This window comes from Glycine max, chromosome 9 (genome assembly GCF_000004515.6).
Source record: "Glycine max cultivar Williams 82 chromosome 9, Glycine_max_v4.0, whole genome shotgun sequence".
Lineage (NCBI taxonomy): Eukaryota > Viridiplantae > Streptophyta > Magnoliopsida > Fabales > Fabaceae > Glycine > Glycine max.
In genome coordinates this window covers 31,316,952-31,341,884 of record NC_038245.2, presented here as the reverse complement: position 1 = coordinate 31,341,884, position 24,933 = coordinate 31,316,952, and positions in this window count along the sequence as shown.

Sequence of the window (24,933 nt, the reverse complement as noted above, 5' to 3'; positions counted from 1 at the left end):
ATGGGGCTCCGGATAAGATTTGAGGGTGGAGGATAGACAAACAGCGCTAGGCAATTAATTCGTGGGGCTCCAGACTCGATGGTGGAGGATGCATGAATGACAAGCAATTCATGGGGCTCCAGATAAAATTTGAGGGTGGAGGATAGACGAACAGCGCTAGGCAATCAATTCGTGGGGCTCCAGACTCGATGGCAATCCCAAAGGAAGAACTACTTCAAAAATGGGTTTTCCTTTGCCGGCAGTCATTTTCCCAGCCGAAAATTTATCTAGTCAGAAGATCTTCTGTTCTCTTTCCTGGTTTCCTGTATTGATCGGGAATTATTCTGTTTTTCCTTCGATCTTTTTCTTTTTACTTTCTTCTTATCTTCGATTAGGAATCCTTCTTTTCCTTTTCTTTTCTTTCTTTTCATTTCTTCCTTTCTGATCTTTGATTGGGAATTCGGGTTTTAGCATTTGTTATTCGTTCTCCCTTGAGGAGATTCTGTGTCCTCTTCTTCGGGGGAAAGGATGAGGATTCTTTTCATGGGCCCAGGTTCAAAGTAGCTTAAGGTTGTGTCTCAACATGGTCTTTTCATCGTGCGAGCCCAATTTTGATATCTGGGGCAAAACAAATTCATGTGTCAAGGTGTCGGTCTCGGGTTGAATTTCCATATTATTTCCACGAGGCACGCGTAACAATGATGATTTGGAAACAACGTGCAAAATTAGTCATGGCTACAGCTAGGTGGGTACTCAAGCATCTAGTTTATGGCATTGTGATACTAAGGCTTGGGATTTACACAAGTAGACCCAATATTGCCAAATTATGTTCTTTCATCGGTTTAATGAATCCATCCATTCTTATCTTGGTTATTCCGGAAAATAAACTCTTAACGCCAGTCTCTTGTTTTCAAAATATATGTTTGCTCTCTACGAATGATTTATGCTTCCTATGACCATAACATGCCGACCTTCGAGGTCCTTTTTTCTTTTTTCTTTTTGTTTCATTTTTTATGTTTGCAAAAACTATACATCCATCACCATCTATGAGAAAAGCTTTTCTTTGTACACCTACATTCTTATACACGACAAACTTTTTCTGTATACACACGCATTAAAAACTCTTTCTCTTTATATCAACACGATCTATATAAAAACTCTATTCCTGTTCAAAGATTTCTTTTTCGTTTTTCAACATACACTCGTGGTTTATACAAAAATTTATTTATATACACTAATTGCTCACACACAAGAATTTCTTTTCACACCTTATCTACACACACAAAATCTTTCCATACATTTTTTTACATATAAAAAAACTCATTTCTTTTCTTTATATATAGACATGACATTTGTTCACAACGCCTCTTTCTTTTTTTCTATTCTTGGCGTTATCATGATTTTTGTTCATTTTATTTTTAGGACGAAGTTCCTAAAGGAAAACTCTACAAGGTTCCGGAATTCCAACAAACATTATCGACAATAACGAAGTAAGCACTAACGCAACAGTCGAAACAACATGTATGCACAAAACAAAAGACGATCGAAAGAACAAAACAAACGTTAGTCCCTCAAGTCATAGAAACAAGATAACATGATAAATGATGGAACATACGAATTTGGGGATCCCACGGTCATGTGGCTCTGCATGCCACCGAACTCTTGGGTCACAGTAACAAAAGGTGGGGTGGTCGACAAAAGTAGGGCTTTTGCTCCTACGTATCCTCAATTTGTGATGAGAAACTCAGACTTACGTAGTTCTTGATAACTGTGAGACTAAAAAATAGTCTCGGTATTTTCTTCACTAAAATGCGAGCATGCTTTAGTAAAGAGACAAAACTTCCAACTGATCAGAGCAACATATGCTTTTTGGATGAAAAACAATGTGTCTATCGGGGAAGGAGAGTATGCTGATGAAATTTTCTCATAACCATAAATGAGATTTTGGATGTTAGCACTTCGTTTCTAAATGACCATTTAGAGGAAGCACTGGGTTCAACAAAAATAGAAGAAAATCACTCAAAGTGTATCAATCTCACACAGGTAAGTGTTTTATCCTAATTCCGAACCATAGATATGTCATGACTCGATTTTGCAAATCATTTCCCATCAAATCAAATATTACATGCGTGATCATGGATCAATAGGAATTTTTCTTGGGAATGGTTTGTTTTCTTGGTGGGAAATTTAGCTTTAAGTGTTTTTGGCCTTTTCCTTTTTTGTTTTTGTTTAGTGTGCGGTGAGCAAGTCACTGATGCACAAGATTTTGGTTGGCAATCAAAGGGAGAGGACCACTTTAGGTCGTGGTTTCCTTTTTCTTGTTTACTTGGTGACAATTCTGTATCACTCAGATATTGTCTGGTCCAAAGACCTTTCTACATATTTCTTCTGTTTTCTTCCGATCTTTGATCGGGAATTTCCTTTTTTTTTTTTGCTATCTCCCACTTCTTGATTGGAATTTTCGTTTTCTTCTTTTTTTTTTGTTTTCTTCTGAGGGCAAGGATTAACATTCTCACCCTGGGTCAAAGTTTATGATAAGTTGGGATTTTGGCTCAAGGCTTGTAGAACGGCTGGTCATGATATATGTCAGGGTTTGGCCAGCGGTTCGGGGATAAAGGGGATGTCCTACATTATTTCCATGATACTCATGCAACAATGATGATTAGGAAATTTTATGCAAAACTGGTCACGCATGCACCCATGTGGACACTCAAGCATCAAGTTTTTATGGTCACGTGACACTAGGGCTTAGGATTCATTTTCCCTATGACTTGAGAAACTAGGTGTGTCCTACTATGACTTGAGAAACAAAGGGTGATCAAATAACAAGCAGAAATTTAAAAGGTACTAGGTTGCCTCCTAGTAGCGCTTCTTTAACGTTTTGAGCTGGACGCTTGATGACTTGTCGATCAGGAACCTAGTACTTTTGCTTACCTTTGGCTTCGGACTTGGTCGCCTGCTGGTCAGCCATGGGTCGTAGGCAACACACTAACTTTTTTATGGATGAGCTGAGGGGCTTTGGAGGTGGAGGCGGTGCGTTTGTTGCCCGCTGCCGGCCATTCCCAGGCTACTATGGTGTCTCGCCCTGCGCCTGCCTGGGGGCGCAGTACTTCTTGATGAAAGCTCGATTAGTAGGGGGCCTGATGACCTTGCTGGGGGCGATAGGCACTCCGTAGAACTGACAGAGGCCCATAATTAGAGTTGGCAACTCGAAGACCCTGTTGGATTTCTTCGGGTCCACTGGGTGTCTTGCGGGCACGATCCCTGCAAACAATAGATGGCATCAAAAATCAGTTTAGCCACATGCATACTTACCTATGTCATGATGGCGTGACCTTGTTGGGGGGAACGGGCACCCTGTAGGACTGACAGAGGCTTGTAACCAGAGCTGGAAACCCCTGGGCCCTGTTGGGCTCCTCCGGGTCCGTTGGGTGTCTTGTGGGCACGATCCCTGGCAATAATAGAAGACATCAGAGATCAGTTGAGCCACGTGCATACTTACCTATGTCACGATGGCATGACCTTGTTAGGGGGACGGGCACCCTGTAGGAATGAAAGAGGCCCGAAACCAAAGCTGGAAACCCCAGGGTCCTGTTGGACTTCTCCAGGTCCACTGGGTGCCTTGTGGGTGCAATCCCTGCAAATAATAGATGACATTAGAAATCAGTTGATATGCATACTTACCTATGTCACGATGGCACAGACCAACTGATACTTCCACAGGAGGGAGATCGGCATTGTGGTCGTCGGGTGGAATGTTGCTAAGTAGCAACGTCATCTATCTTTGTGTAAGAGTGGTCATGTTGGTGCGCATGATCCGCACTCGTCTCTTTGTAGTGACACAGGTGAAATCTTGATCCGCACAGTAGCTACGTGATAGCCTCCTCCTCTGGTAGTGCTCGCATAGTTGGTCGCCCTCCAATATCAGGGGGTGGCCCAGGAACTTATAAAAGGAAACTACTGGCCCCATAACCGGGAGCACAAGTCTTGGTTAAGCACTTAAGGGCAGAGGACCTTAAATTCTCGTAAGGCGCAGATATGGAGCCCTCTGAAGGTGAGAATGCGTAGCCCTCTAAAGGCGAGGACATGCAACCCTCTGAAGGTGAGGGCATGCAGCTCTCTGAGGACATGTAGTCCTCTGAAGGCGGGGGCGTGTAGCCCTCTAAAGGCGAGGGCGTGCAACCCTCTGAAGGTGAGGCCGTGTAGCCCTCTGATGGCGAAGGCGTACAGCCCTTTGAAGGTGAGGACATGTAGTCCTCTAAAGGCGAGGGCGTGTAGCCCTCTGAAAGGGAGGACGTGTAGTCCTCTGAAGGTAAGGGCATGTAGCCCTTTGAAGGTGAGGTCGTCCAGTCCTCTGAAGGCGAGGGCGTGCATCCCTCTTAAGGCGAGGACATGTAGTCCTCTGATGGTGAGGGCGTGTAGCCCTCTGAAGGTGAGGACGTGTAGTCCTCTGATGGCGAGGGCGTGTAGCCCTCTAAGGGTGAGGGTACTAGTACCCAAGGGTCCACCCTTTTGAGATAGAAAGAGATTGACTCATTGAGAGGGCCGGTCATCCCAAATTCCAAAAGATGGGACATTAGGTGTAGGACATCTATGCAGTTAACATGATGTTTAGGGATGCAGATGTATGCAACCTTTGAAATTTGGTAAATGTGGACTTCATATGAAACAAATGCAATGCAACGAAAAGTTGTACAATGTTCATGACATTCTTTCCCTGATTTTGATTTTGATTTAATTTTTTTGGAAAACACAGATTGACTGTCCTTTTGAAAAAGGTGATAATTCATGCAACCTTATCCTATCTTTTGCAAATCTCTTCGGGAACTCCCTCAGAGTGTATGTTCTGTTTGATTTAGTCACTTGACCATTTTGGAGTGACGGCAATGGAGCCGTTTGATGTTTAATCAATCCATTGAAATTCCAGGGTTTGTCCCTTTTTTTTTGTTTAAAAACATTGACAGGTGAGAACTTTTGATCTGCCCCTATGTTCACTTCATGCCCCTCATTGCCCCAGTGTAAGGCTTTGAGGTACCAATTGTTATCTTTCGTCATGACCTTGTAGCTAGGAACCTATTGGGTGAGAACTTCTAATCTGCCCCTAGGTTCGCTTGAGGTTTTTGCATGGTGCCTTTCATTGCCCCAATGTAGGGCTTTGAGGTATCCATTTTTATCTTTCGTCATGACCTTGTAGTTGGGAACCCATTGGGTGAGAACTTCTAATCTGCCCTTAGGTTCGCTTGGGGTTTATGCATGGTGCCTTTCATTGCCCCAGTGTAGGGCTCTAAGGTATCCATTGTTGTTTTGTTTTCACAACCTTGTAGCAAGGGAGAATGAAAGAAGCAGTTGATTTTTGCAAAAAGAATTTTCCAAGGATGAGAAATAGTTTGAAGGATTTTTTCAGTCGATGGATTAAGTCAAATGACTCCTATGTAGAAGCAAGATATTTTGATGTTTTGATGATGCCATAGGATCAAGTGCTTCTAAGTTTTATTCAAGACAAGAATCCAAGAATCCAAGAAAACCAAGATATACGATCAAGTCGATCTCTAGAATCTTAGGAAGAAGTTTCCAAATTGAAAAAAAGCAAAAGGTTTGGCCAAAGAATTCTATCTAAATCATTTTAAATGGAGATTTACTCTCTGGTAATCGATTACTAGCAGCTGAAAATGTTTATAACAGTCACTAGAAATTTGAATTCAAAATTTATAATGTGTAATTGATTACACATGGATGGTAATTGATTACCAGCAGTTTATTGAATGTTCAAATTTTAAAGCCTGTAATCGATTACACAAGTCTTGTAATCGATTACCGGAGGAGATTTTCAGAAAATAATTTCCAAGAGTCACATCTATTCAAATGGTTTATGAATGGCCATCAAGGGTCTATTCATATGTGACTCAGAAACACGAATATAAAGAGAGTTTTCATTGCCCAAAAAGGTTTTATTCTCTCAAAAGATTAAGAGTTTTTCTGAACTGAAATGTCTTATCCTCTCAAAAAGGTTCCTTGGTCAACCACTTGCATATTCAATAAGGAATTTGTACAATCTATCTCTTTTAAGAGAGATTTCTTCTTCTCTTCTTCTTATTTCTGAAAAGGGATTAAGAGACCGTGGGTCTCTTGTTGTAGAGGATTCTTGAACATAAGGGAAGGGTTGTCTCTGTGTGGTTCAGACTTTGTAAAAGGAGTTTTACAAAGAGAGTGGAAAATCTCAAGTGGGTTGCTTGAGGATTGGACGTAGGCACGAGATATGACCGAACCAGTATAAATCAAGTTTGCATTCCTCTCTTCCCTTAAACTTCTTTTATTTATTGCTATTTATCTTTTGCTTTAAAGAAGTTTATTTTGAATTGTCTTTTGAGTTATTCATGTTAAGGGTGCATTGTTAATCCAAAAAAAAAAGAGTGAAAGTTTAATTGGGGAATAGTCTTTGTATCTTAATTCAACCCCTCCCTTCTTAAGATAACTGAGGCCATTTGTCCCACATCCTATTCTTGATAACTCACTTCTCTCTAAAAAGATAAACTTTCCGGAATGATAAAATGAGGTCACATGAACGTTTTGGAAACACAGTCAATCTTTGTTTTACGGCACCCCCACCAACGTGCAAGACGAGTAATCTCTGATTGAACGGTCTTGGAAGTCAACACTCAGGAACGCAGGTCATTTTGAGCAAACAAATCAATGGCTCGCACCCATATTCGAGCGGAAGCAGAGATGTAATTATGAGAGGATGAGGGACAAAGATGTCAAATTTATCCATTTATTTAGTGTTGTAACTGTGGCATAAACTTGAAAATCCTGATGAGTCATTAGAGACATCTAACAACAGCTTTCAAAATTGCCCCATGTGTGGTGTCGCTTGTCAATGTTAGGATTTACACGCGATTCTCGTCAAATTTCAGCCAGCCCGCATCAATTGGACCTTGCACCTTACGCTTTGAGGTCATACAGTGCTCAATGGAATACCCCGGGGCTTCTCCATGACAAGCACACGTTGCGTTCGAGTTGTATCCTCGAAAAAATGGAGGTTGAGGAAACCTAGCAGGGGTTATGGCTACCATTGAATTATCGATTAGATACGAGAGCAAGTTTAGCATATGACACCGAAATTTGGGGTGAATTCTACAGGCTTTTTGCTGCAAAATTCCCTTTTGGTTGGTGCTTCGGTTCTTGCTAAAAGTGGTGTTTAGCATTGGTCGTGTGGTAGGTGGGTTTTGTGGTTTGATTTAGGGATGGGCTTTGTGGATAACTGGGTGATGGGTAAGGAGATGGGTCGTTATTGGCTAAGTACTGACATTGTCGGGTTGGTGGGAAACTTGGCCATATAGGAATGGCAGTCACAGCATGGGCTTCTCCTTCATCCTCACCCTCTTCATTTGCCCCAGTTTTCTCATTCGTCCAAGCAGGATGACTAAATTTGCCTCTTTTCGGACCCACATCGATCCTTTCACTGGCGAAGACCAAATCCGCAAAGCTTTGAAGGTGCATAGCCCACCATCTTTTCATAGTAGAATATTGATAATGTGTCTACCATCATGATTATCGTCTCCTTTTCCATCATTGGGGGTACCACTTAGGTTGCCAGATCCCTCCACCTTTGGGCGTATTCTTTGAAAGATCCGTGCCCCTTTTTTTTGCACATGTTCTGTAGTCGCATCCTATCTGAAGCCATTATACTGACACTGCCTAATGAAGACAACCATTAGGTCCTTCCGAGCATGGACTCGGGAAGGTTCCAAGTTAGTGTACCAGGTAACAGCTACCCCAGTAAGACTTTCTTGGAAGGAATGTATCAGCAATTCCTCATCTTTTACGTATGCCCCCATCTTCCGACAATACATCTTTAGATGGTTCTTGGGGCAAGTAGTCCCCTTGTACTTGTCAAAGTCCAGCACCTTGAACTTGGGAGGGGTGATGATATTGGGTACTAGGAATAACTCTCCTAGGTTAGCAAAGGCATAATCTTCACCTCCTTCAATGGCCCTGAGCCTTTCCTCTAGATGATCCAACTTTCCCATTTCTGCCATAGCATGAGGGTTTTTACATGTTGTGGAATGCAAGAGGTGTGGTTGTGGGTGATACTGAGGGCCCTCCAAAGTGCTTTGCAGGGGCATACCACCAACTGCTTGCCCTTCAGTGGCATATCCGAGGCAAGGCTCGAAGTCAGCTAGATTGTGGTGGGGCATTTTATGTGCCTCCCCCATGGTTTAAGAGACATGTGCATGATCAGTTTGGGGTTGTTGGCTCTCAATGGGTATAAGAGTGGAGTTAGTGACATTTTCACTGGGAGTGTACGCCACATTGGGTGGTGTACAGTTGGGAGGCTGGCCATATGGTGGGAAGGCGTGCTTGTTTTGAATTTGCACATCATGGGGGCCGCCCATACTTCCCAAATCTTTGCCTACCATATCTGAGGTTGGATGATTCATTTGGTTGATGCCGGATGGGGACGTCGGGTTCACCTTAGCAATAGCGCTGGTAGCGGCAACTGCAACCGCATTGGCTTCCATTATCTTCTTCATGCTCATCATGGCCTCCATCATTGTGGCCATTTGCTCTTTCATGGCCTCCATGTCGGCCTTCATCTGCTCTTGCGCCTCTTCTACTTTACCTATTACTCTAGCTCTAGCACGGGTTCAGTAAGGGCACCGTAAAGCATGTTCTTTTCTTTTTTATAACAATGATTAAGTTCGTTTTTATTTTATTTTATTTTATTTTATTTTTTTCAGGGAAAGAATGCAATGAGCAATGCAACCAATGAAAAGCATGGATGTATGTGAATGATACACAGTTGAAGTATTGCGAATTTTTATGCAGGACATGGAGTTGAATCAATTTAGATTTTTCAACATGGTTCATGACATCTTGGTCAAGGTGAAACTAGAAGTAACAAGGACATCAACAGTCCTAAATGTGTTTGGCAGTAGACGAAGCAGTGATGTAACTCGATTCATCTTTTGCCCCAATTTTTGCAAGATGGTTACTTCCATACTTCAACTTGACTTGATGAACCTTTTTCGAAAAAGCATGAGCTTAGTTCAACCCTATAATCCAAGGAATGGCAATTCTGATCGCCAATACTTCAACAACCTTTCATAGGGATGAATGACTCGGGCATACTTTAAGCTATGCATGGAAAATGTAATTATGAAATTGAGATGCCCGAAGAAACATCATTTCCTAGTTAACCATGCATTAGGTACCATGTTCACTCATTTTGTTTTTAAGTGAAACGGGTTTATGATCCCAACATGGTTGGCTCATGGTACCGAATATATTCAACCAAGAATGCATCATGAATTTTCATGCTTCCCTTTTTGTTTTTGTTTTGTAGAGGAAAATGCAAGGATCATGCATGAGCGAACATGAAAACAAAAGGTATGCAGTTTGTAGAACAAAAAGTATGTTGAACGCATATGCATGATGATGCAATGACTCATGTAAAATGTGATGCTGGAATATGATAATGGACAAATGCAGCAACGATATGTTCATGCCATGAAGAGGTGCTTATGCGATTAATGATATGAATGCATGCTAGAGATAAAATGCGGGAGTGATTTGATTCGCACTAACTTTTGGAGTAAAAACATGGGACAAACTCATTTTATTCAGAAAGTTATAACTAGTCAAGATCTGAGCAACAATACAAGCTTCCTAGCAGTTTCTAATCATATGGGCCATTAAGTCTATCATATGTTGACAATAGCTGAGAAGTCCATGGATCTCCTCAGGGGCGGAGTAGGTGTCAGCCATTGCTTTGGCCTTGGCTAGCAATCGGGGAAGTTCTTGACTCCCGTTCTAGGTAAGAGCAAATCGGTCCATCCACATCGTTGCCTCTTGATGTAGCGAGTTGATCACCCTTCCTCTAGCCTCCTTTTCCGCATACACTTGGGCATACTCGTCCGCCACTCTATGCTCGTGGGCCGTGGCTAGATTTAGTTCTTCTTGGTACTTGGTGATGATAGCTAACATGTTGGTCTCTGTCTCGTATAACTGCTGAGACAAACTTCTCTTGGACCTCAAGCAAGCCTTCAACTCATCTTTCAAGATCAAATTGTCTACTCATGATTGGTCCCTTTCCTCTCTCCAGAGCTTAAGCTCGCTGTTACTGCCCCACAGAGCCCCTCGGAACTTTTTCCGGCCGTGCTCTTCCCTACGAGCCCTCTTGGTCTCTTGTTCCAAGGCTTTGGTGGTTGCTATATTTATATCTCTTAGTTCGGCATTCTCCTTTCGGATCTTAAGAGCTGCTGATTTGAACCTTTCTTTGACTGCTTGGGCTTGCTCGAGCTTGCCCTAAGGGCCTGCACATCTTCGTCTTCCTTTGGTGCCTCAACTTCCTCCCTTTTAGCGGTTCCCAAACTTGGAAGCCAATCCAAACCTTGCACGTGGGCTTTTAACCACTTACGATAGCCACCGATGGGCCCATTGTTATTGCCCCTGTGTTCCTTGTCATTCTCTTGCAACACCTCCCATGCCTTGCGGACCTTCTGTTGGTCTTATTGAAACCTCATGAAATGACAGGCGTGAGCTCATCCTCTAGTGGCGCCCCTCTCATAGGGTAGCCAAGTTTTCTTATAGCAAGAACGGGATTGTAGCTGATGCAACCCCTCGTCCCCATCAAGGGAACATTTGGAAATCCTCCGCATGAAATAAGAACTCCGGTTCTTCCTTCCTTCCATCGAGGGAACCAGTTGACAGATGCTCCTTCTTTGCTCGCTAAGAGTTGGTCCCAATTTGCCCCTCCTTTCTCTGTGCATGAACGATGGCTTTCTAGCGGGCAAGCATGCCTCACCTCTTGGTGAAAAAGGTGCGAAACTAACCATACATAAAGAGCTGCAGTATAGCAAACAATCCTTGTATTGCTCTTTTCACATCTTCGGTCGAAGGTGTCATATAGGTCGGCTAGCATAGCGACCATCGGGCTTTCCTTGTGGTTGTGATAGGCGAGAAAAGCGTCGATTGCTGCTAGGTCCACCAACCCATCCACATTCGGAAAGAGGACTCCTCCGAAGATCAACAGTGCGAGAATGTCTATGAACGAGGCCCTTTCGCCTTTACCTGCCAAGATTTTTGCTTTTGCCTCCAAATATTTTCTTGGTATTCCAACCACCCCATTTTCGACTTGCTTCCTGTGGTATAATTCCTGCGTCGAGATTTGGACTATCTTGGAAATTCTAGTTAATGAGGGATAGAACTCTGAGAATAGGTATGGTCTTCTTCCCCCTAGAGGGCATCCTAGGATCTCTTCAAATTCTTCCACCATGGGTGATAGCTGGAAGTCCCCAAAGGTGAAGCACCTCAACGGCTGATCGTAATACTGGGCGAGGGAGGCAATGGCCTCTGTAGAGACATTTACCATGGCTAGGTCCCAGATTTTACCATAAGCTTTGCGAAAAGCTTGCCGCTGGAGCTGACCCATCAACTGTCGTAACTCTTTTAGACTGGTGATCCCTAGGCTCTTGACCTTGACTTGATAGAACCTCTTTTTAAGCGAAGGTGTTTGACTTGATCCCATGTTTTACTAAAGTAAAACAAAATCGGTGTGAATCAAAACTCCGACATCTATCATGGGTGGAATGGATGAATGCATGAAGAAATGCATATGATACAGATGCAATTTATGAATACGGGAGCCCGAGAAATTGTCTCCTTCTTAGATACAACATCTTGGGGTAGCAAAGTGCCCGACGTATGTATTTAAGAAGGTGGCACGAACCCTCCGTTGGTTTGCCAAAGAGAGGGGATCAAGACGGAACCCGTGCATGATGCATATGCGAAAGGCACAACACGGGGATGTACATAGTATGACAATATTCACAAACAAATATAAGCAAAAGGGTACATGACATTTATGCATGGCAGTGTGAAAAATGGCACGCAGCGTGTCTGTTCCGTGCCCCTATTCAAGGGACCTATATGAGAGGGAGCTAAAGGGCTTTTAGTGATAATTCCCAAGGTGGTCATATCTCTCTTGATGGTCCCTAGAGGTATCATCCCCTTCAAAGAACATTTTGAAGCAGTAGGGACTACTAGCAACAATATGTTATAAAAGAGAAAAACTCTAGATGAGGGTTCACTGTAATCAAGCAAGTCGGAGACCTAGCATGATCACAGATTCACCTCCACTCCTTATGTTCCCACGAGCCCGGGTATAGGTCCCTTTTTCAACTCATCGTGTGTGCAAATAGTGTTGGTGTTTGTGTGCATCAAATGAATAAATATTTATCTCATGCATACATTTTAAAACGCACTAAAAGCATCAAAGAGTTATATACATAAGAACATAAGAAAAATAAAGGGAAACCAACAAAGGAGAAAGTCATGATAAAAACATTGCACAAGATTATATGGCCTAACTCTCTAAAAATAGTCCCCAGTGGAGTCGCCAACTGTCGCAACCTACCCTGCGGTAGGAGGGCGATGCATTGCTCGCGGGTGCGTGTTCCAAGAAAGGAATATGCACGGAGTCCCCAGCGGAGTCGCCAACTGTCGCAACCTACCCTTCGGCGGGAGGGCGACGCGTGGCTCACGGGTGCGTGTTCCAAGAAAAGAATACGCGCGGAGTCGCCACCAACGTTTATTTGAGGAAAACGTCAGAAAAACTGGAAAAAGACGTGGTCTACGAACTTTAAATGAAAGGTTCGGGAGTTGTATTTACGCACGGGGAAGGTATTAGCATCCCACGCGTCCGTCACAAGAGACGGCAACCTTTAATCAAATGTGCAAATATGACTTCAATTTATGTTCTTTTCCCTTTTTACGTTCTTATGTCTTTTTTATGCCTTTTTATGTTTTTATCTTTTTGTGGTCGACAAGGGCGTTTCCCATTGCTCCTATGTATTCCTCAATTGTGATGAGAAAATCAGACCTACGTAGTTCTTTTTAAAGGGCAAATCAAGCGATTCTTTTTACTTGGAAGGAGGTCCTTTTAAGGCGTTGGACTTTAAAATGACCCATTTTTACTTGGTGAGAAAAACTGAGGTATCGAACCTTAAAATGCTTTTTAGTGATTTTTTGTGGACGAGCTTGACTTTGCAAGTTGATTTTAGCCTTAGCTTCACTTTAGTTATTAGTCAATTCAATTAAGAAAGAGAAATCCCAAAGAGAAACGTCCGATTGATTTTTTTGGTTTATTTTACTAAAAGATATTTTTTGATTATTATATTATTATCTTACCTCTTTTTGGTTTCCAACGTGGTTACGGCATGACCGAACGGTCGGATTTCATTTTAACAGAAATTAACGGATATTACAAATCAAATGATCGGTGCAAAATTATTTTATTTCTTGTTTAGGCGAAAAAAGGACTTAAGTAAATGACTAAAGCACGTCAAAAGGGGGTACGGAAAGTAAATGAAACGAGAATAAAAGTACACGAAACAAATAGGGACCACCACGGGTACATAGAATGAATTGAAAAGTTCGATTTCGGGAACTTATCGGTTGAAGACCGAAGAACGACGAAGAACGAACGACGAACGACGAAGAACGGTTGAAAATCTTCGCGAAATCACCCACAGAAATGTTACAGAAATATTACGGAAGCGCCTCGGCTTGGATTTTCTTCACGGAAACAATTTTCCTCACTAATTTTAAGTGATTACGAAGTACCAGAAGGGCTGAATCCCTTTCTCCTCCACTCCTCCCCCTATTTATAGGAAAATAGGGGAGGAGCTTGCCACCCAGCTCGCCCAGGCGAGCCAGGTTGCTTCCTCCAGAAGCAACCGCCTTCTGGAGGAACATCCTGGAAGGCCCAAGTGGGCCTGGTTGCTATTTGCACCCCCTTTTTTACTAAGTACACCCCCTTTGCTTTTTTTGGTGATTCTTTTTCCGTAACGTTACTTGTTTTCTTTCCATAAGGTTACGGAACCTTACGGGTCACATAATTACTCTTTTGTTTGCTTTCGGAATGTTATAGAAACTCACGGATTGTGTAACAATGCTTCCTTTTGATTTCCGGCATGTCTCGGAACTTCACGTATTGTGCAACAAAGGGTGCCAAGTACCTCGAAGCGGTCAACCAAAGGTTGCATGCCATCAAACAATAGTCCCCGGACAAAATTAGGGTATGACACATGTGTATTGAGATGTTGTGTGCATTGAGTTTTGAGTTATGAACCGTATAATCACATGACTGTAAGACCCTTTAAGGACAATGGGTTAATGCGTGACAAGTATTATGATGAAATCCACTGTGGGAAATCTGACGAGTTGAATTACTTTGAGGTGCTACATGTTAAAATTATTTTGAGAACAATTGAGAAGTCTTGTATTTTGTATAGTCATAGATAGAGTCTATGTGTTAAAATGTTTTCTGGGTTGGACCTGAATTAGGAGGGAGAGGCCCTGACAGACTCTTTAGAGTCTAGGCCTTGGGGGTACATACACCTGGTATAAGTGCTCCTTTAAGCCTATATTGTCCCACATGGTTAGAGCATTCTCGTAAAATAGCATGACCCCAAATTATCTTCCTGTTATTTTACCTAGTGAGAGTGACCTGACTTACCAGTGTGCAATCTGTCTTATCATGTACTCCTAGGCGCTTGATGAGGTTTTTCACTAATATGGTACCACATTGCATATAAGATTGAGTCATATAGTGTCTGTTACATAATGTCTGTGTAATGATCATTGTGAGTTGTTACATGATGGTGGGTAATGAATTGTTTGAGTGTGAGATATTGTGTTGTACTTGAGATGTGTTGTTCTAAACACCTGATTAATGTGAAGGTGTGGAATGTGATTAAATCCTTGGATGAGTGATGTTACACAATGTGTGGTAAAATGATGTGAATCGTGCTAAGTTGAGCTTGATATACTTATATATATATATATGTGTGTGTGTGTGTGTGTGTGTGTGTGTGTGTGTGTGTGTGTGTGTGGTTTTGTTTATCTCTACCTATTTAGGAATGTGATAACTCACTCCTTGTGTGTTGTTTGTGTTTGGATCTAATGATGATCTTGAACCTTGTGTTCGTAGGAACAGATGGTTAGCTGGATGACTATAGAGAACCTTATACTAGAGGACGATGTAATACTATGCTCTGATAGGATGTGACATTGGAGCTTAGGGTTTTATGTTGTTTTTATCAAATGTATTTTGAGATATGTAGTTAAACATGATTTACTTCTATGTTTCTCTCTGGAATTTTAGTTGTAATACCGGTACGATCTTTGTTTGGAGCCATAACTCGTTTTTATATTCTTACTGATAAGTTTTAACTTGGCTATTGTGAATGTGAATCTTTTACTTCATTGAGAAGTTTTATTTTGAGTTGTGAAATAAATCTTTTTAAATTACTCCCATTATTCCATGTTTCCTTTCACTATATGTATGTCGGGGTAGAGGGTGTCACATTATCCTTCCCTTAAGATTCATCTAAACACTAGTTCTTTCATTTCCCCTTTGCTCTTTAGATTTGGGATTGGATGTTATCAATTTTGCAAGTCCAATTGGAAAACATCTATTGTCACTCCTTGCTTTAGCTACTTGATAGAAAATGGAGTGCCCAAACTAGAAAAGTTGTTCTCACCCTCATTGTGAATTTTGTTTGGGTTATTTGGTATTGTAGAAATCAACTACTTTTTGCCCATAATGCCATTTCTTTTGAGTTTGCCTGCCATCATGTTTCTACTACTACTTTCCTTCCAGATTCGTGTACTGTTAGTCGGTGAATACGACTAACTTTTGTGTATAAAACTTGTGTAAGTTGTATCAAACTCTTCCAATTTATGGTTATTTTGTAGTGTTATAAGTATTTTCTGTTAAGTATAGGTAATAAATACTTAGTACTTCCATTTTGTGTGTTTAATAATCATTTTCTCTCAATTTCAGGTTAATTAGGCAAGCTTTGAAAAGTGTTGTTTTTCACCTTTTCGCTAAGCCAATCTGCTGGCTTAGCGAGCATCCGCTAAGCGCAACACTCATGGGCTAAGCGTGAGGAAGACTCTGGAAGAAAATGAGTTGTACAAGTTCACTAAGCGCACCACTTCATCTCACTAAGCGCATTGCTTCAGTCCATCCGCTAAGCGAGAAAGGCACGCACTTAGCCAAAATTCACTAATGTGCGCTAAGCGGTCCATAAGTGCGCTAAGCGCACGAGCATGAAAAGGCCACCTATTTAAGCCTGAAATCAGATTTTAGAGGTGGAGTTTGGACTGGGATTCAGAGCTTTGCATGTCTAGAGATTCTAGAGAGAGAAAGGTCTAAGTTCTAGACAGTTTTGAGAGATTTTGATGTGTGAAGATCTGCAGAGACTAAGCTTGAAGCAGGACCCGGTTTGAGAGCTTGAGATGAGTTTGTCAGTGATTGTGAGATCCTAGAGGTGAAGGAGATATCCTCACCACTTGTATTTTTGCAATCTTTCATCTTGTTCTTCTCTTTGTTGTAAATAAGGCTTCTTGGAATGGGAAACTAAATCCTCTGTTGGATCTTCCCTGTAGGTACCTGATGTAAATATATTTCTATCTATTTATTGATGTTTTGTGTGTTCTCTGTGCTATCTTCTTTTCACTCCAGTATGCCTTTACCTTGATCACGTAGATGCATGCTTTGTTAGGGTCATTCAACACTGGAAACTGGTCTGACTCTAAAGTTCTTGATAGTATAGGGTTAAGTTGTCGTACTATCACGAGGAATCGGGGTGCGATAATTTAGTTGTGTATGTGTGTCTTAAGGCGGTCCTGGTTAAGTTTAGTCCTACATGAGGAATCAGGGTTTAGTATCTTAGGAGACACCATAAGAACACATGAACATTGTTATATAGAGAATATCTTTTTAGCATCAGGAACCTATTAGGAAGGCCAACGTGTTCTCTACTTATTTTACACATCATTTCTCTCGCGTGATTTTCTTTCTTTTTGCACAGATATTTTATACACATGTTCATATTCACACTTATCTTTACACACCGGACACCTATTTGCTGAAATAGCTTACCAAATAACACAAGTTCCCCGAGAGTTCGATACTCGTTTCTTACCGTTTTATACTACTTGTGCGATCCGGTGCACTTGCCGGAAGCAGAACAAGTTTTTGGCGCCGTTGCCAGGGAACTTCTTTTTATTTGGGAAGTTAGTTCAGTTTTAGGTGTCTATTATTTATTTGTTATTCTTTGATTGTTTTTGTGAATATTTGTTCATAATTCCTATTTGTCTTTTCTTGTTAAATTGGATAACCGTTGTTCTATTAGTACTGTATATGCATAGATCTCCCACAAGCAATTTAGTTCCTCTGGACTTCGAAATTGAAGCTACATTGCGAAGTAACAGGGCCGAGGGGAGAAGCAAACTTCTGCAAGACAGAACAGTTGCATCCATTCTTGAGGAAGAGACTCATTTCTCTGAGTTATCATCACCTGATTGACCATCATCAAGGGAATCTGCCACTCAATTACCTGAAGTCATTACCATGGCAGAAGAGCATGACCAGAGGATTACCCTTGAGAATTACTCAAGTAGTTCAGTACCACAATTTTTCACCAGCATTGCACGTCCTGAAGTGCAATCTAACAACATCAACTACCCACATTCCTTAATTCATTTAATACAGGGGAACTTATTTCAATGATTACCTAATGAAGATCCCTATGCACACTTGGCAACGTTCATTGAAATATGCAACACTGTTAAGATTGTTGGTGTACCAGATGAAGTTCGTGGTTATGTTCATTGATGATATCCTAGTGTATTTAAGGAATAAGGAGGAGCATGAGGAGCACTTGAGAATTGTGTTGCATATCCTGAGGGATAGGAAATTGTTCGCCAAATTGTCGAAATGTGAATTTTGGTTAGAGAAAGTACAGTTCTTGGGACATGTGATTTCTAAAGATGGGGTTGCGGTGGATCCGATTAAAGTGGAGTCGGTTATGGAGTGGCAACAACCGACAACTCCAACAGAAGTTCGGAGTTTCTTGGGGTTGGCCGGCTATTATAGGAAATTCATTGAGGGATTTTCTAAGTTAGCGCTACCCCTAACTAAATTGACTCGTAAGAATGAGAAGTTGGTCTGGAATGAGAAATGTGATCAAAGTTTCCAAGAGTTGAAGAGGCGGTTGACAACCGCTTCAGTGTTAATTTTGTCTGACCCTAAGAGACCATTTGAAGTGTATTGCGATGCGAGCGGGCAAGGCTTGGGGTGTGTGTTAATGCAGGAGGGAAGAGTAGTGGCTTATGCTTCACGTCAATTACGCCCTCATGAAGTTAACTATCTGACCCATGACTTGGAACTAGCAGCGGTGGTCTTTGCTTTAAAGATTTGGAGGCACTATTTATATGGTACTCGTTTTGAAGTTTTCAGCGATCACAAGAGCGTCAAATACTTGTTCGATTAGAAGGAACTCAATATGAGGCAACGAAGATGGATGGAGTTCCTCAAGGATTATGATTTTGGTCTTTCCTACCATCCAGGAAAGGCTAATGTAGTAGCTAACGCGCTAAGCCGGAAGTCCTTACATGTTGCGACTATGATGAGTTTGGAGAAGAGATTGATAGAGAAATTTCGAGATCTGAATCTAGCAATCGAGATGCGACCCAAGAGCTTATTTGTGGGAGCGTTACAGATCACCAATGAATTCGTAGATCACATACGTGAGGCTCAAGAGGATGACCCGTTTCTGCAAGGCAAAGTGTTAGATGCAATGTGAGATAAGGATGTGGAGTTTAAGAAGGACACAATTGGGTTAATTAGATTCAAGGGGAGGATATGTGTACCATCTTTAGATGATTTGAAAGTTAAGATCTTGGAAGAAACACATAAAAGCTGTCTTAGTTTCCATCCAGGAATGACTAAGATGTACCAAGATTTGAAGAGAAGTTTTTGGTGGCATGGCATGAAGAAAGATGTAGCTAAATATGTAGCAAAATGTTTGACATGTCAAAAGGCTAAGGCTGAACACCAGCGACCATCAGGAGAATTAAAGCAACTAGAAATTCCGGAATGGAAATGGGAGAGCATATCTATGGATTTTGTATCTAGTTTACCCAAGACTAGTCATGGACACGATGCTGTGTGGGTCATAGTAGATTGACTCACCAAATCTGCTCATTTTATTATGGTGAATACGAAGTATAAAATGGAGAAGTTAGTAGAGTTGTATATCAAAGAAGTAATAAGGTTGCATGGAATTCCTTCCAGTATTGTATCAGACAGAGACCCGAGGTTTACCTCGCGATTTTGGACAAGTCTACATGAAGCATTGGGGACAAAGCTGAAGCTCAGTTCAGCTTATCATCCTCAAACAGATGGTCAAACTGAACGAACCATTCAGACTCTAGAAGATCTACTCTGGGCGTGTATTATAGAGCAACAAGGCAGTTGGATAGAATGTTTGCCATTGATTGAATTTACTTACAACAACAGCTACCAAGCCAGTATTGGTATGGCTCCTTTTCAAGCTCTATATGGACGAAAGTGCAAAACTCCTCTTTGTTGGTACGATGATGGAGAAACAGTACTTCTTGGACCTGAAATGCTACAACAAATTACCGAACAAGTGAAATTGATTCGAGAGAAAATAAAAGCATCCCAGGATAGGCAGAAGAGCTATTATGACAGAAGGAGAAAGCCTTTAGATTTTCAAGAAGGAGAACATGTGTTTTTGAAGGTTTCTCCTGTAACTGGAGTAGGGAGAGCTCTCAAATCTAGGAAGTTGACACCCAAGTATCTAGGTCCGTATCAAATTTTGAAGAAGGTTGGGCCTGTAGCTTATCAAATCGCTTTACCTCCGAGTTTATCAAATTTGCACCCTATGTTTCATGTCTCTCAACTGAGACGATACAACCCGGATCCATCAGATGTACTCGCACTGGATGAAGTACAAGTGAAGGATAACCTCACCTACAAAGCACGACCTCAGCATCTGAGGCAGACTCTACAGAGGAGAGCGGCCCTGGAGGGACAGCGAGTAGTGAAGACTCTTCATCATAGCAGACGGATCCTTAGACTAGGTTTACATACTTTTTGTGGGTGGGTGTATCTAGTTCAGACTGCTAGATTTACTCTTTTGATTTTTGGGTGGGTAGACCTATCGTATACAAATTTTGATGATTGTATATATGTGGCTGAAGCCACCATAGTTGATACCTTTGCTTTGGATGTCACTATGTATTTTGCAAACTCCCATATTTTGGACAGTTTTAGATGATGAATGTAATTATGTTTAACCTTGTTATTTGAAAAGGAAGTGTTAACAAACTTTATTGAAAAAAGTTTATCGACCGCATTTTATTATTTTTCACGTGACGACCTAAAATGATGGCTAGTATATTTTTCTTTTTGAAAGAGCAAAATAGTTTAGAGGTTATAAGTGAACAGAAAGAAATGACTCCGAATAGAGTTGTGAACTGGCCATTCAGGACTTTGTAGTGATAATTTTCCTTCTGAATTTAATTAACGCGAAAAGAGAGAGAGAAAAAAATTCCATGGTTTCTATTATTTAAATTATTACTATTAAACTAGTCATTATTTAAGGATGCCACAGATTAAGTGGTTGAACTGATAAAAGATAAATTCTCGTAACCTAAGATAAGAGACTTGCTTGTGAATCAAAGGAAAACAACGTGTTTTAATTCTGATATTTTCTAATTAAATTTGCTCGCTGTTTAATTTACAAAAACAAACAACCCCCCCCCCCCCAATTCGTTACTGTTTTATCACTATCTATTATGAATGTTGGTTGACCATTGCTCGTTGGGAGACGACCTAGGATCACTTCCTAGATACTGCATTTTTAATGTTTATTTGATTCGGGTACGACCTCGATCAATATGTACTTTGTCATTTTAATTTTTTTCCACTAAAAATTCAGTTCTTATAATACATTGTAGTAATGATTTTCATTAATGCTATATTTTTTCAGGATGTGCAGAAAAAGGCACAGGCCATTCAGAAGCAAAACACTGCCCCCCACGTGTTGTCTCATGGTGGTTATGAATATTTAGAACAGAAGCTAATGGTTGAGTAGACTAAGAAAAAACTGGAGGAAGCTGCTCAATCTGGAAGCATTGAGGGCGTGATTGACCCTCCATCTCCCATCAGACGACATGTGAAGTGAAAGATGGCCCGCACCAAGAAAACTGGGCAGATGATGTCTAAGGCAGCAAAGGAAATTGTTAAGAAGACTGTAAGTCATTTTCAATTAAGAATTGTAATTATATTTGTTTATTCTGTGAATGACTAAGCAAATATATGTGTTATGTACAAGATTCTTTGGAGGAGCAGGCGTCACAGGGTTTGTTTGTCCCTCATGGACATTAGGATGTTCTGACTGCTTCCATTGGGCGACCAGAACACCCTGGTCGTGTGCGTGTTGTTAGAGCTGGTGTGACCATAAAGCAATACTTTGGATCGGTTCCTCGAACCTCCCGCAGTTCTTCCTCCATGGCTCCCGAAGAACTCGAGCAGCTGACTCAATAAATTAGGGACCAACTGGAGGAGTTGATCACAGAAAGTAACTCGGTAGTTGATGTTATCCTTCAGCCAGATGCAGTCCTAGTTTCAATCATAGATGCAATCATAGGAACTTGCACTGCCTCTGGAGCCTGAGGTTGGTCCCTTAGTTTCTCGTGTCTGCACAAAGGAGAGTTGTGTTGATCCCTCAGGGAATGATCTAGAGACGGATGACTCAGACAAATACGGGTTGTACATCGAAGAAAATCCTTCCTGCCTAGTTGCCCTAGGAAGAGTTTATGAGGGATCCATAACGGTTCACAACATCCCTTTGTTGCATGGCCAAGTGAAGGTTGGTGTTGAGGTGGTTAAAGATGTAGAGGCTTCTGTTCCTGTACCCACTAACGAGGTTAGTTTAGTGGGGCAGGCACTTAACACCTTCTTTGCTTGGCCGACACATCTCGTGAAGCATTTATCAAAAATAGTATTTTACTTTGATTATATGCTTCTTTTTTTTCAATTGATTTGTTCACTGTAATTAAATTATGTTAATTAACTATGTTTGATATAAAAGGCAGCTATGTCTCCAGCAAAACCTCCAGATAGGCCGGATCATCAGGTTGGTGATCCCCTATATTTGATGACAGTGATCATCCCACAACTTTTTTTGAAGCCTCTCCAGGTTATGTAGGATGCTACTGTGTTCAGGGTGTTTAATCAAAACTTCTTGTTGTACATAAAGCATGATGATCTCTTTGAAATTGAACATGGTGGTCAATGTCTCAGCATATCTGTTATACGGTTGTGGATTCTGTAAATCAATTTAGATTATTGTTAATTACCTAAGTTATTGTTTTAAATTCATACATAATTAACTTTGTCTTAACAACAATAGGCATCTAACCAAGACAAGTATGCGAGCAGGGAATTCTGATGAGTATGAATTCCTCAAGCCATAGTCCATTCAGAGATCTGGGCAATCACAATTTGAATCAGAAAGTTACATGAAGAGTTGGATGCAGAGTTCAAAATGCGATGTCTACCTTCGAGCCTACTTGAATGGCTAAGTCAAACTGAACAACTGAATTTAAATAATGTATAATACTACAATAACCCATATTGGTCTCCACTACAGCGCACATTGGCAAATGGTCGTCATTTTGCCTAAGGAAAATCTTGTTGTCTGGTTTTGTTCCTTGCATTACAGGCCAAATAACTACCTTAAAGGAATAATTAACATATCAGTGTTGTTTTTCAATACATTTGCATTAGCATAACTCAACAACATCAATATTTTAATGTTCCTTGTATTCAACAGTGCTTTGAAAGGACTTGATGATACTCCACAACCTAAATCCAAGGTTGGTGCTAGGTAGATTGTTGTTAAGGTACATGATTTAAATAAAACTTCTACTTATATATATTTTATGCGTGTGTACACTAATTGTAGTTAACGTTTAATATCCAAATTTCATTATGTATTTAGTGTAATAGACAAAAAGAAAGCACTGAGTGCGGCTATTATGTCATGCACACGATGTCCACGATAATCTTAGGAACTTTCAGAAATAATTGGGAAACGGTAATTGTTTATTTCAAACAAAGTTGATTTTCTTATCATTGGTATTAGATTATTAACTTATGTTTTATTTGATCATGCGGTATTTTAATGATGTTAGACCATTGGAAGCAGAGAGATTGAAGACATTTCGCATCCAGTGGGCATAGTATTATCTCAAAGTTAGAAATCAAACTTAGGATGTTAGGGAACTATGTAACTTTAGGTTACTTAATTAGTTTACTATAGCTTGCATTACATTTTTTACAATTGTTGTTTCCTTTTAACATTGAATAATCTTTGTTGATAGTTATTAATAAATTATTTATTCATAGTTATCAATTGATTTTTTTCAATTGAGTTTTTACAATTGATAGTTTATTAGCTAGCTTTCTGCTAAAACCTGTTTGAAAGTAGAATGCAAATGATAAATGTTGTGTTGAGTGGTCTGATTTTAAATTTACAGTTAAATTTTGGATTTTTTGTAAAAACAGAGCGTATTTTAAAAAAATCCTAATAACAACATCGATTTTCTAAAAAACCCGATGTTAATATACACAAACAACATCGATTTTTCCAAAAAAAATGATGTTAACGTATAAGTTAATATTGGTTTTTCAAAAAACCGATGTTGTTTGTATATATTAACATCGGTTTTTACGGTTTTTTTAAAAACAAATGTTAATATCAAAAAATGTTAACATCGGTTTCTGTAAAAAACCGATGTTAACTTATACGTTGTTTTTTTACTTAAATTGATGTTAACATTTGGAAGTTAACATCGGCTTTTATAGAAAACCGATGTTAATGTATAAGTTAACATCGATTCTGTATAAAAACCGATGTGAACTGTCAACATTCATATATTTTTTTTGGTGTAATTCTTATTATACAATAACTTATGTTGTCAATTTTACATTAACATCAGTTTTAGAAAATCGATGTTAACGATAATACTTTCAACATCGGTTAAAAATCGATGTAGAAAGTCATAAATAACCGATGTAAAAAACATATTTTCTAATAGTGGTAGCGCCCTCTATAATAGTCGATAAGTTCTTCACTTAAACTCTTGCAAGAATCATGACTACTATGGGAGACATGTTTTTCTCTTTTCATTTCTTTCATTATTTTTCTTCTTTTTTCCTCTCTTATTTTCTCTTTTTCATCTTGACTTATTTCTTCCCCTCTTTTTTTTTCTTCCTTGTTTTTCTTTCCACAACTTAAGGATCTCAACTCATCTAATATCTTATACAAGGGATCCTTAGGAGTAGAATCATCAAGTGTCACATCAACAAAATTAATTAAATATTTACCAAAAGACTTATAAAGAGATTAAAATTGCATAATTTCATTACTTGACATTAAAACTTGGATAACAACTAATATAATTGCAATAGTTAAAAAAACAAAAAAATTAAGTCAAATATTTTCTAAAATATTTTTATACTAGTCACTAATTAATTAATTTTTCATAAAATATTTATTAAATTTTGAAAATATTTTTAAAATAAGTATTTTTCTTCTTCTGATTTTGTTCTATTAAACAGTCCTTATTCGAGCACTACTCATATAAAATTAGGTAACATGTGGCGAGACATAATGACATATACATTGTGTTTGTTTACTTTTTTATTTGAAAAAAAAAACTAAATAATTTTTGGAAATACAAATCAAAGACAACCTCATTCTTTTGCTATTCCTGCTTTGCATCGTCAAAATTAAAGTAATTCGGGACTTCGTGTTTCATGTTTAATTGTTTAGTTGTTTACTCCATTTTTCTTTCATCGTGATTCGTGTGACTATGAAGTGTGAACCCAATTACGTTTAATCGTGTCAATTTTCTTACGGCAATAATCATTTGTGCCCAAGTCATTTGACATTTGCGCCAAATAGTAGAGAGTACGTAATTAATGTCATGTACACAAATAGATTTTTACTCGAGGTAATGCACATGTCAAATTTTATAATTATAATTATTTATTATAAAAAGTAA